At 46.2% G+C, this 14,481-nt stretch overlaps 1 protein-coding gene across 2 annotated transcripts in view; it reads right to left on the bottom strand.

The window, feature by feature from the left end:
- Positions 1–14,481, bottom strand: part of SAR1B (secretion associated Ras related GTPase 1B) — a 654,985-nt gene that overhangs the window by 240,570 nt on the left and 399,934 nt on the right. The gene's annotated exons all lie outside the window — the stretch shown is intronic.

Raw genomic sequence — 14,481 nt, 5'->3', positions numbered from 1 at the left:
TATGACAGATTTTGGAGTCCCTTTATCCTTTTGGTGAGGAACTTTTGGGGTCTCTCCAATTGCTGCAGATGTCGGGTGAGATACATCCCGAATGGGGCATTGTACTCGATCATTGGTCTGATAAGTGAAGAGTACAGGGAACAATGACCTCACTAGATCTGGATGTGAATCCCTTCATGATCAGGTGGGCAATGTAGAAGGTCTTTCTAACCACTTTAGCAACGTGAGTGTCAAAAGAAAGGCCACTGTCAACCTGGGTTCCCAGTTCCCTGATAACCTCTTCTGTGCTTAGTGGATTGCCACCTATATGGTAGCTTGGGGTTACCTTGTTTTTCCCGAAGGGTATGACTATACATTTTTTGGTGTTTAACTTCAGGCCATGGCTCTGGCACCAGCTATCTGTTTCCGTGAGTCCCTTCTGAAGGATATCCGTGTCCGATGCACTTTCCATTATGGCGCCCAGTTTGCAGTCGTCTGCAAACTTTGTCAGCCAAAGTCCTCCCATGTTGGCCTGTACTTCTGAGAAGTAGATGCCGAACAATAGGGGGCCAAGGACAGAGCCCTGTGGGACACCACTTGTGACCTGCTTGGAGTCTGACATAGCGCCAGCAACTCTAACCCTGTGGGTTCTGTCCTTAAGCCAGTTTGCAACCCATCTTGTGACATATGGGTTTACATTTAAGCTGGTAAGTTTTTCTACAATACCCGAGTGGGGCATTGTGTCGAAGGCCTTTGCAAGGTCAAGGTAGGCTGTATGGACTGCCTTTCCCTCATCACTGGCCTTGGTGACTGTTTTGAAGAAGTCGACCAAGTTCAAAAGGCATGATCTGCCCTTGACGAAGCCAAACTGGGTCGGGTCCAATGTCTGCAAGTCCCCTATATCTTTGTTTATGAGCTCCATTATGATCCTCTCCATAGCTTTGCAGACTAGACTTGTTAAGCTTATGGGGCGGTAATTACCAGGGTCCGTAGAGGCACCACCTTTGTGGAGTGGGACCACAGTTGCCGTACGCCACTCCTTGGGCATGTATCCTGTGGTAAGGCTGAGATTAAACAGCTGCCTTATGTGCGGGTTTAATTCCTCATTTAGCTCGTGTAGCACACAGACGGGGACACCATCCGGTCCCATTGATGCTGTGTTTTTAGCTTTAGAGACAGCAGCTTTCACCTGCACATTTGAGATGTCTGGGAGGCTACACTCTGCTGGGATAGTTATCTCTCCTTTAGGGGGGGAAGAGGGGGGTGAAGTTTGCACTGAACCTGTCTGCCAGTATGTTGGCAATGTCTGTGGGTTCAGTGATTTTTGTATCATTTTGGACTAATTCTGAGCATATCTGGGAGTTTCCACCCAGGTTCCTAACATAGCTGAAAAAGGCCTTATGATTGTCCTTTGAATCCATGGCAATTTTTCTCTCAAAATTGGCCTTAGTTGATTTTATGAGTGCTTGTATTTTTTTTACTAATAATGATCAGGGGTGACTTCCCTTTTATGGATTTTGTTCTATCATGTAATAGCTTTCTCCTCTTATTGTAAAGTTTGTTAATGGCTGGGGTCCACCAGACTGGACGTTTGCCCTTTGTGGAAAGAGTCTTGGTTTTATTTGGGATTGCCTGATCCATGCAGTCCTGGAGGTGCTCATAGAAGGCATTTGTAAGGGCTACCGCAGCTTTGGTTGTGGTTTCCACTGGCTCAGGGGCCTTGAAAAATACCACACCAGTCTTGAGTAGTGTGAAGTTTGCTTTAGAGAAGTTCTTCACTGTGGTCTTTTTTGTTTTGGGTGGGGGCGGGATATGGATTTCCAGTGAGATTAGTTTATGATCAGATCTCACCAATGAGGGATATACTTCCGGTGTGGAGCATTTTGTCCCCATGTTTGTGATAATGAGATCTAGTATATTTTCTCCTCTCATGGGAACAGTGACTAGCTGTTCCATGGCATTTGAATTTATGAACTCTAGGATTCGTTGGGCTAGAAAGTTAGGGCTTGAGTAATGTTCCCAGTCTATATTCAGGTAGTTGAAGTCACCCAATATGATGGTGTTTGGAGATACATTTATACCCTCCAGTGTCTTCAGGAAGGCTGTGTGGGGTTCCTGAGTTTGAGAGGGTGGCCTGTAGCATGCTACAATTTGTAGAGCAGTTTTGCCTATGGTTAGTTGCACCTGGATGGTTTCCGAAGCTTCGTGCGTTGCCACCAACCTGGAGGTGTGGGTATCCTTTATGAATATGGATACACCCCCTCCTTTTGTGGTGATTAGGGAGCGGAATTCTGGACCTTGTCCTCAACAATATTGCCCCCAAGTGTACCAATATGTTCTATTACAAGAAAAACACTTTTTGAAGTCCAATAATAAATCTATACACATTAAGGACCTATTAAAAAAAAAAAAAAAAAAAAATCAAGGAACTACAAATCACCATCACAAAGACCAATGCTGAACAAAAGCTAAAACTGGTACAGAAGCCATAATCACAAATCCTTATTTAAGTTAGACAGATGAGAAATAACACCTTGTAATGTGAAAAACTGATCCAAAATGTCGTTATCCACTCTGACACTACAAACACAGCTAACATACTTTACAGGAAGTTTTACTGCTAATTCTACTGCAGAAGCCCACAAATACCACATATCTCTGAGTCTCACTCACCCCCTACGACCACTGTAGTACCAAGTCCTACATATATTCTCAAACTAAAACACCACTATCACAGAGCTATACAATTTACCTGGATGCCCAGTTATCGGCACCAGACATTCTCTGAATGAACACCCTCCTACACTTGCTTGATTTATGCCTAGCCACACTGCATGTCCATGAAGTTAGAAAAATAACCGCAGTGGTGCCTCTGCACAAAGGTGTCCTACTACAGACCCTACAAATTACAGGATCGTCAACCTAACTAGCCTAATTTGTAAGGCCATGGAACATATCAATATCTGAACTCAAACTACAATATTAAAAATCTCAGACAACTGAATCCACAATGGCTTGCTTTTTGTCTAGGGAAAATCAGGTCTACTCAACTTAGTAAACTTTGATAAAGTTACACAAGCACAGGACAGTAGTCACATATTTCACACAGCATTTCTGGATCAAGGCCTTTGACACTGCACCCACTGTTGGCATTAAATAAGCTAAAAGAACTAAAGCTAAACCCTTACGTGGTATGAAGGAGCACAAAATGGCTGCAGGACAGAACTCTGACAATTAAGGTAGTAGGTGCCACTTCAGAAACTAAGTAACCAGTGGTGCAGTACAGTATTCAGAACTGGGATTCCTCCTTTTCGAGACGTACCTTTCTGACCTCAACTCCATAAACTCAGACTTATGGCTAAAGAAATGCACCAATCACTGGCAGCTGGTTGTTACTGCCCATTCTGACTGATACAGAAGAGCTTCAGCATGCATTACCTTTACAAACCAGTGAAATGCAAAAATGTGTAATGCTGTTACCTTTGGGTGACAACCTATCTACAATTTACAGCACTGCCATTACCCACCTTCACAAAGATATGGCAGTGAAGGATCTTGTCACTGGGGACAACAATACCCTTACTTTCAATCACTATGCTACAAAAGTCATTCTTCTTTTTTCGGCTTTTTCCTGGTTAGGGGTCACCACAGTGGAACACCTGTCCGCTCATGAATGGCAGTGGAGTTTTACAGTGTCAAGTTGCCAGCCCAGCACCCAACCTTCCATAGAAGGCACACACACTCGCACCTAGGGCCAATTTAGTGTGCCCAATCCACCTACAGCACGTCTTGGGGATGTGGGAGGAAACCGGAGCACCTGGAGAAAACCCAGGCAACCACTGGGAGGACATGCAGACTCCACACAGAAAGCACCCCCAGCTGAGGATCGAACCGGAGAACCTCTTGCTGTGAAGCGGCAATGCTAACCGCTGCACCCATATCTTGCAACTAATTTCCAATGGCATCTCCTAGAGGTCAAAGGATGTTATTTGTCCCTCTGTACATTGCTATAATAATGCCAAATGAGTACAATGCCCCTTTCTGTATGTACCAAGGTAGACATATTATGTAGCTAGAAAGAGCCCAATTTCTGATTTAAAAGGCTACTGACCTAAAAACCCATAGCTAACAAGACAGACTAAAAGCACTATTCCTACACACAGTCTCTTATAGACTCCTGCAAGGAAATCCATACCAGTCAGTCCATGCCAAATACTGCACCCTAACAAGCTCATAGATTCATAGGTGTGTACAGTACTATGTTAATTACCACTGGGCCTTTTTAAGCCTAGCCATACATCTCAAATCTCTGACAAGTTCTGGTACCATAAAGTACATGTAAGCAGGGGCTTGGGAAACAAAACATTTATAAGCAGAGGCCTGTGACATAAATCACTTACAGGCTTCCTTTGACCATTAGACATATAGGTGCCAAACTAGGGAGGAATTTCCTCTTCCCCATCTAATAGTCCCACATGCACTTGATTTGGGTTAGGAAAGAACTCCGCTTCACATGGATGGGTAGCCTGTTCTAGAGATGGGGTAATCCCTGTGATACATACTTCTCTCTCCAACATGTCCTATTTATATCACAGAAAAGGTATAAATATTGTTTTGCAGATATGAAGTAGGCTCATCATTGTGTCGTCTGACAATGCCTTGTATCCCAGGCACAGATTCCCCCTCAACAGCCTGTGGGAAACAGAATCCAGAGATATGGTTTTTAGGCAATCTGCATAAAAAAAGAAGTTATGTACTCACCATAACGTTCCATCTGAGTAGGTAAACTTCATTTGTCAGCAACCTGTGGGTATCGGATCCATATCGGATCCGAGCCGGCAGCTTCAAACAGCTAAGATCTGAGCTCCAAGCTCCTCCCCTTACCCATAATCCCCTGCCATCTCCCTCTGACCTCAGATCGAGTTTGCTATAGTAAAACAGCATATTACAACAAAAGGCCCACCTGCAACTCCTAATCTGGTGTTATCCGGAGAAAAGGACAAGGAATCCTTCTTGGGCGTACTATAGGTTAGGGGGATGGAGGGGGGTTTGGTCGCTGACAAATGAAGTTTACCTACTCAGATGGAACGTTATGGTGAGTATATAACTTCTTTATCTGAAGTAGTTAACTTCATTTGTCCATCAACCTGTGGGACAGAGTCCCCAGCTACCCAAACTTGGGGGGTCCTCATGGAAGGATATTCTGGAGCACTGCAGAGCCGAAGGATGCTCTCCCTCTGGAAATTAGATCCAACTTGTAATGGTTAATGAAAGTATGGGATGAAGCCCAAGTGGCTGCTGAACAAATGTCGTCTAGGGACACTCTGGAGCAAAAGGCAGCAGAAGTAGAAATCGATCGGGTAGAATGAGCGTGGTCTACCAGAACTCTCATATGCATGAAGTATACATTGGGAAATCCATCTGGACAATGTAACTTTTGATACTGGTTTGCCCAAAGAGGGTCTTGCAAAGAATACAAAGAGTTGCTCAGATTGCCTATGTTCAGCGGTCCTGTGCAAGTAGAATCTCAATTGCCTATGTACGTCCAGAGAATGTAATTTGTATTCACCCGTGTTCTGATAATTTGGAAAGAAAACTGGTAAATTAATAGATTGGTTAATATTGGGCTCAGAAGCAACTTTGGGTAGGAAGGTGGGACTGGTCCTGAGGGAAACTCTATCTTTATGGAAGCCCAAGTATGGTGGTTTGGCGCAATGGGCTTCAAGCTCCGACACCCTTCTAGCCGAAGTGATAGCGATGAGAAAGGCCGTCTTCCAAGATAAGTATTTCAGATCTACCGAGGCTGCGGGTTCAAATCGAGGGCCGGTCAAGGACTGGAAAACAAGAGTTAAATCTCATGGAGGGACTGCGTCTTTCACCGGAGGCCTTAAGAGGAAGGTGCCTTTTAAGAAAGTCTTACATAATTTGGAAGATGCTAAGGAACCGAGGTCACTTCCCACATGATAATGGGAAATCGCAGCTAACTGGACTTTGACCGTGGAAGAGCTAGCACCTTGGTTGAATAAGGTCAACAAAATTCTAACACCGCTGGTATGGGAGCTGTAAGGGGATCCAACTTTCTATGCTCCGCCCAGATAGTAAAGTGTTTCCATTTGCTGTTATAAACCTTTTCCATAGAAGGTTTATGAGCGGCCACTAAAATAGCCTTAACAGGGGACGAGATACCTAACTATTACTGGAACTGGATCAACCGAGCTGTGAGCTTGAGGTTGTCCAGGTTCGGAGTTGGTAAACCCAGTGGGTGAGAGATCAGATCCAGGGTGGGATCTAGAATCCATGGAGAATTCACTAGATGAGACCATAGGCATGGGAACCATGTTTGACGAGGCCAGAATAGGGCTATGAGGATCACTCTGCTCCCCAACCGACAGGCTTTCTGCAAGAATTTCAGCATTAGGGGAAGAGGAGGATAAGCATAAAGTAGACCAGATGGCCAAACATGCACCAGAGCATCTCTGGGGGATTTCCCCTGGTGGGGGAATTAGAGCGAAGTAGTCACTGCACTTTGCATTCAAAGGAGAAGCGAAGAGATCGCAGCAAGGTTGACCCCACTTGAGGAAGATCTGCTTCACTATTCTGGGGTTCAGAGACCACTCGTACGGCGAGAGGATGGTTCGACTCAGCCTGTCTGCCAAAATGTTCAACCGACCCGGAATGTGCGTCACTATGAGAAAGCGGTTGGTGGAGATCACCCATTCCCAAACTCTCATGGCCTCTCGACAAAGTGGGTAGGATCTGGTTCCCCCCTGTTTGTTAATATACCAGACCACTGACATGTTGTCTGTCTGAATTGCAACTGTCCCTAAGGGAAGAAGGGCTTGGAGTGCTTGCAACGCCAAAAGCACCGCTCTCATCTCTAGGACATTGATATGCAATAAGGTCTCTGAATGGGTCCACGTGCCTTGGATGGTTCTGCCCATACAGTGCCCCCCCACCCTAGGCGAGAAGCATCCGTGGTCACCGTGGTTAGAGGCGGGGACATAGAAAAGGGGCGCCCTATCTGGAGGTCCGGTGATTGGAGCCACCAGAGCAGGGAATTCCTGCAAGCCCTGCTGAGGGGGATGGGTGAACTCAGCGAGCGTAGCAGGATGGACCATTGAACCTGCAAGGTCCATTGTAGTACCCTCATGTTCAAGGGCACTAAAGGCAGCAGATTGATCATGGCCGCCATGGAACCTAGAGCTCTCAGAACCAATTCCGCAGGAGGAGCCGAGGATTGTAAAAGGGCCAGTACGTGGAGCTTCAGTGTACGAATCCAGTCCGGAGTTAAGAAGACTCAATAGGTTTGTGTCTAATGTGGCTCCTATGAAGTCTAAGAGCTGGGTTGGATGAAGGGACGATATTGTTGAGGTTGATTGTGATTCCCAGCTGGGAGGCCAGGTGGAGGAAGTAATTTCTGGCTGAACATATCAGATGCCTGTTGTGGGCGGTCAGGAGCCAGTCGTCCAGGTAGGGAAAGATCTGTATACCCTGGAGTCTCAGGTGGGCTGCTACTACTGCCAAAACTTTGGTGAACACCCTGGGGGCTGTGGTAAGACCAAAGGGGAGGGCCCTGAACTGGTAGTGACTGGCTCCTAGCCGGAAGTGGAGAAACCTCCTGGACCGTCTGTCCATCAGTATGTGGTAGTATGCATCCTTGAGGTCTATTGAGCACATCCAGTCGTTCTCCTGTAAGAGAGGGAGAATGGATTGAATGGTGACCATCCAGAACTTTTCTTTGGCCACTGACAGGTTTAGTAAGGACAGGTCGAGGATTGGCCTTAAGTCCCCCGTCTTTTTTGGCACCAGAAAGAACCTGGAGTAGAAGCCCAATCCGGACTGGTCTAGAGGGACGCTCTGGATCGCTCTTTTTTTCTAGCAGCTGCTTTATTTCTGTGGCTGCTGCCTCCCTTTGATTGGGTGGGACATCGGGGAGGCTCCAGGGTCTGGGAGGGGGATTCAGAAAGGGAATTTTGTAACTTCTGGATATGATTTGAAGTACCCAGTGATCTGTTGTAATGGACTCCCAAACTGCTAGGTGCCTCGAGAAATGCCCCCCCGACTGCCTCCAGAGTGGAACAGTTTGGTAACCCTTCAGGGCTGCTGCGCAGGCGGATCCAAAAAGGGTTCTCGATCCGAAATTCTTCGGTCCCCCTCTGCCTCTGGGCCGGCGTCCACCCTTGTCCTCCTCTGCCTCTGAAGGACGAGGGGTCCAGAGCGAAACGGGACTGTTGAGACTTCCGGAACCACATCCTCTTCTATCCCCTTTGGTTCCTGGAGAAGGACCTCTGGGGAGCTGAGAAGCAGACTCTGACGGCAGACAACGTCTTCCCGTCTTTCTCGCTCTGGACCAGCGTGTCGCAGACAGTCTTGCCAAAAAGCGAAGAACTGTCAAACAGGGCATTTGCGAAGGACACCTTGAAGGGTTCCGCAAAATAGCAGAGGTGGAGCCAAGCATGTCATCTTAAAACAATGCCCGATGCACTAGCTGTAGTGGCTCCTTCCATAGCATGGGAGAGGAGCCACATAGAAGTGCTCGAGATGGACTTGAGAGTGGCCATTCGAGCTGAGAACACCTTCTTATCCTCAGTCGACATGGACTCTGGGGGTGACCCGGCGTATTCCTTGATGAGATCCCGCTGGAGTCGTATGACGTGTGCCATATAGTTCAGCGACCTTACCGTGAACGTAGCTGAAGCGAACATCCGCTTCCCCAGGCGGTCCATCATCCGAGACTCCTTGGAAGGATGGACTGAGGAACTCACCTGGGCCAGTTCTCTCTTGGTGGCAGCCGCCACCAACATAGCATCTACAGGAGCACCCTTGCTCCATACCATCCTATCAGTGGGGGGCTAAGGATTTTATCCGGTCTCTTTGGAATGGGCTCGACAGTGTCCGGTTCCTTCTATGCCCTGGTAGTGATCAGATCTACCAGGGGATCGGTGGGAGGGGACACCCAAGAGAGGTAGCTGGGCCTGCGTCAAATGCCTCCAGAAACACAGGCTCATCCGAGGAAGGCTTTTGGGCTGACTACCCCCCTCTAATTCGAAGCATTTCCATAATGTCTCCGAAGGAGACGTCCTCGGGGGGGGGGGTGACCTTGGGGAACCTTCCCCTTCCTCTAAGTACGTGTCTTCTGTCAAAGAATCAGGTGAGTCCAAGTGCCTCCTCTTGCACTTACGTTTGTGAGGGTCCTCTTTAGGGGGGCTGTCCGAAGAGGCCTCACCAACCACATCTTGTTCCTCTAAGGGAACCATCTGGGATGTAGGTGCAGGCTGTCCCTGGGGCCAGGTGATGGAAGGTAGGGCCGTCTAAGAGAGAGTGCAGGGTGGACCCGTAGTCGGAGCCTGGGGCCTGGAATCCCTCGACAGTACCCTCTCCACTACATCAAATGCCGAGGGAGAACTGCTCTCTCTAGGATCCGAGAGCAGCCCCCTCGGATCCGATGTGTGGATTGGGGCCAGCACCGAAGCAATCGGATCCGAAGGGCCAGTATGCTCCAACCGAGATGGAGCCAAAGACACACTGACCCCTCCGGATCTGAAGCTCAGCTCTCGGCTCCTAGAGCTCGGATCCAAAAAGGGACTCTACAAACTCGAGGGTGCGGTCAGAGCCGAAGTACGAAGCACTATCGGCACCGAACCTCCCCCGACTTCTATGCAACCCAGATCCGAAGGCTCCAAACCCCGGAAGTGGGTCGGAGAAGGAGCAATCGGGGTGAAAAAGGGTGTTGAGCCCTCCCCCCCAAAGGGGGGGGGGGGAGGCATGAGCACTCCCATCTGCAGCTGGGCCTGGAGGAACCTACGCATCATCCAGTCCATATCTGCATCAGACAAGCTTCGTGTGGACCCAGAAGAGGCCACCGAGGCGGGCCGGGAGTGCCGCCTTGATGACCTCGAAGGTGACCGGGTCTCCTCCTCCGGCTCCGGGGAGAAGCAAGGTGAATGGAGCCGGGAAGGAGAAGGCCCGGCAGCCCTGGGAGAAGCAGATGCAGGAGGAAGACTCGGCCCGCCACTTGTGGTGTCTATCTTCTTCTCCTGCCTAGCATCCCTCTCCTCCTGGCCTAAGGTGGGAGGTTGGGTCCCGGCCAGGGGAGCAGGGGTGGAAGGGAGCACTGCCGCGGCAGGTGCCACCAAGGGAGAGGAGGTCGAAGCCGAATCCGGGGGCAAAAGTCCCGCCAGAATCAACTTCGACCTCCTGTCCTTTAGAGCCCTGGGGTTGAAGGCTGCACAAATAGTGCAGCCTGAGGAAAGGTGGTCAACCCCAAGGCAAATAACACACAGTGTGGCCATCCGCCAGGGATAGCTTATGGCCACACTCGGTGCATTTAGAGAAAAAGGTTTTTGGGGCCTCAGACATAGTTAAACTAAAAACAACACAAGGCCCAACACACACGCCTTCACATACACGGGGAGGAATGAACTACACTAAAATTAACGAGATAACAATATTAAAACTAAAGGGTTTTAATACAAGGGGTAACACACACAACAACAAGTAATATCAAACTATAGAAAAGTTAGAAAAGTAATATTTTTTCGCACAGAACGACTAATTCCTATGCCTGGAACTCGTTCAAAGCTGTTGAGTCAACCGCGGCAAATGAGATCTGAGGTAAGAGAGGGATGGCAGGGGATTATGGGTAAGGGGAGGAGCTTGGAGCTCAGATCTCAGCTGTTTGAAGCTGCCGGCTCGGATCCGATATGGATCCGATACCCACAGGTTGATGGACAAATGAAGTTAACTACTTCAGATCATGTTTTATGCCCTGTATTTTTTTAGTGAGGAACTTCTGTGGACATTCTAGTTGTTGTATGTGCCTGGTTAGGTACATACTAAATGAGACATTGTATTCAAGGATAGGTCTGATGAATGCTGAATGCAGTGGAACAATGACCTTATTGAACTTGGATGGGTTTTCAGTAAGCTTAAGTATGTTTCATGGATTTCCTGGGTCACCCAGGAGGATCTACACTTTGCAAGGAAGTGATATGGGATTTTACCTATGGTGATTTGAATATGGGAGAAGCTCAAGTGCACTGTCCTGTTTGACCAGCCTTAAGGTATATTTATTTTTGATGCAAGTGGAGACTCCTCCACTTTTAGTGCACAACACAATGATTTCTTACCATAGACACATGATGGCAAAGGCTAGATTACTGTCTACGCATGTCCCCAAGTCCCTGACTACTGGGTTGACTCAGAGGTGTGCTGTCAATATGATAGTTACCAGGGATGGATAACTTCCCAAAAGATACTAGTATGCATTTCTTAGCATTTAGTTTTAGTTCACGACTCTGACGACACCAGTCAGTTATTTGTCTGTTAGCCCTACATGGAGAACATTAGTGTCAGTGGAGGATCTTATGACTGCTCCTAATTTGCAACTGTCGGCAAATTTGGTCAGCCAGAGGCACGTGGCATTGGCTTTGCCTTCACAGAAGTACATGCCATAAAAGGAGCAGTCCTATGACCAATCTTTGAGGAATTCTGCAAGTGACTGGCCTCCCCAGTTCTAACTTCTTGGGTCCTATGAGCCAGCTGAATATCCACTGGGTGACACGTGTTTGTACCAAACTTCAAACTTCTTGAGTTTGTCAACAACGGCCGAGTGGATTACTGTATCAAATGCCTTGGCTACATCAAGGTAGGTATTGTGAACTGTTTTGCCCTCATCTATTGCTATGATGACTTTCTCAAAGGAGTCCACCAGGTTGAGAAGGCAATACCTACCCATGACGAAACCAGAATGGGTTGGGTCCAATGCTTGGTGATTTCCTATGTCATTATTGATCATTCTCATGATAATTCTTTCCATCACTTTACATATGTGACAAGTGAGACTTATGGGTCTATTGTTAGCCCACCTTTGCGCACAGGGATGATGGCTGCTGTTCTCCATTCATGAGGCACGAAGCCTGTTTGAGGGATACGGTTAACTCATTAAGCCCGGCTTGCAGTCTCATGGCACCTCTGTGGTTACATCCAAGTGCACTATGAGACTATATGAATTTCAATCCGTTACCCCAGAGTGCCTTCCAGTGGCGTGAGGAACTTTAATATAGATTTAACAGCTGTTTGCATGGTTATACACTCTAAAATCGTAACCATACTTGTTATTCTACTGCTATAGTTACAATTCAGTGTGTATTACATGCTAGTCATATTAAACTTTTAAAAGAAATTGCCAATGTAAGCCTTTCATACAGCACGTCGTGGCAGCCAATCGGATTCTTGCAAACCAAGCCACCACATGCATAACACCTCCACCCCTGACCTAATTTTCTTTTGTTTTTCCCAGATAAATGGAGGGTCCAGCAGCAGGTGTTTCCTTTATTTTAACTGACATTTGCAGATTTTACCTGCTGCTGGATCTCTCTATTTATTCTGGGCACCAGTTTCACGGATCGCTACTCAAGATATTCCACCAGTTTTGCTGCAGTCATCAGGAAGTTCCGCTGGTTTTGTGGCTTTTTGTAGCTTTTAATTCAAATAAGACTGAAAATGCTTACTGTTGTAATGTGGCCAAAAGGGTTACTTTTATTGGCAAATGTATTATGTGCAAGAAAACACTTTATTGGAGTAGAATATGTGCTTATCTTTATTATATGTGGGAGTGTTAACACTGGATTTTGCTAGTGCCTTGGCACAGGTCTTTGCCTGCTAGTGTTAAAGTGCACTGGTTTTTATATAACATTTCATGGAATGTCTGGCTCTCCGCTCCCTGTTTTGTAACTTGCGGCAAGTGGACCTACTAGGTTGGCAGTAGTAAAAGGAGCCTGTTTTAGCAATAAGAGCTGGGTAAGCTCTGCTGGCCTTCCCATATCTGATGCTCCGATGATTGCTCATGCTGTGTTGGACATGTGCTAACACATGCCAAATTCCTCTGAGTTTACTCGGTTTTACTTTTATTGCAGCACTGAAGGTTATGTATAGGAATGAATGCTTGTGTGTATGAGACAGCAAACGGTAAATGAGTGAATGAAGAGTGTGTGTATGAATGTAGAAGTGCCTGCATGTGTGTATGAGAGCGCGAACGATAAAGCAATGAATGAAGAGTGTGTGTATGAATGTAGAAGTGCCTGCGTGTGTGTATGAGAGGCTGAATGGTAAAGGTGAATGCAGCGTGTGTGCATGAATGTAGAAGTGCCTGCTTGTGTGTATGAGAGAGATCAAACGGTAAAGGAATGAATGCAGAGTGTGTGTATGAATGTAGACGTGCCTGTGTGTGTGTGTGTTGTGTATGAGAGAGAGGTTTTCGGTCAGCCTAAATAAAAATATGGGCCAAAGCAGGGGCAAGGAAGACCAATCCTACTACTTAGTGTACTGTGCCAAAAAGGCAATAAAACAAAACAGTCTGGATGAAAGCAACAGGCAGAAAGCCATGACTGAATGAAGATAAGGGATAAGCCACTGCATTTTGTAGTGTCCCAGAGTATACTTGAGAGCAAAATGAGTAACTGCTGAAATCCCTACTGTCGTAGAACTTTTTCCAGTCATTCTTCTGATAGGTATCCTTATTGGCATTGCAAGATGGTACTTACAGATAATTTAATTTGCTTTTCATTTCTAAACTATTTAAAATATCTTTACACATAAAAGGGTTTTGTGGTGGTGCACTGAATGACATTATTGCCACACAACAAAAGGATCTCTCTCTCTCTCTTCTGGTGTATGCTGTGTGGAGTCTATATGTCCTTCACTTGTTTGGGTTTTCAGTGGGTAATATGGCTTCCTCCCACATCCCTAAAACATATATGATGGGTGGACAAATCTAAATTGCCCAGACATGCATTTGTAGTGTGTGTGTCTGATGCAGAGTGAAGGCTTGGCAATCTTCCATTTCCTACTTGCCTGGTAAAGTCTGCAGATAATGAAGTTGAAGTCAGATACTATTTGACAGTCATGGATAAAGTGTGTAAATAAAATAGTTTTTTTCATTTTATATACCTCATATGAATGTATATTACAGTATGCAAGGGAGCATCTGAATGTGCTAAGTAATACCTCATTTTGAAGACAGCATTCATAGTTCCAACATGTTAAAGGAACTGTGCCTGCATGTTGTACACATGTACAGATATCAAAGTTTGTTTTGGACTTTATGGAAATTATGATTTTTTTTTTATTTCGGTAAATAACTTTGCAAGGGAGTACCTGAATGTGCTAAGTAATATCTCATTTTGAAGACAGTATTCATAGTTCTAATATGGTAAAAGAACTTTGCCTGTATGTTATACACATGTACAGATATCAAAGCTCGTTTCAGATTTATGGTTATGGAAATTATGATTTTTTCATATTTCGGTAAATAACTTCGCAAGGGAGCATAAGTAATACCTCATTTTGAAGACAGTGTTACTCCTTACAACATGGTAAAAGAAATGTGTCTGTGCTCGGTTCACATGTACAGATATCACAGTTTGTTTAGTCTTGTAGGATTATGAAAATTATACATTTCCAATACTTCTCATTATTATGCCCATATCTTTGCAAGGAGCA

Source organism: Protopterus annectens, chromosome 4.part0 (genome assembly GCF_019279795.1).
Source record: "Protopterus annectens isolate FY-2018-M chromosome 4.part0, PAN1.0, whole genome shotgun sequence".
Taxonomy (NCBI): domain Eukaryota; kingdom Metazoa; phylum Chordata; order Ceratodontiformes; family Protopteridae; genus Protopterus; species Protopterus annectens.
This window is presented reverse-complemented; position numbering and strand designations above follow the sequence as displayed.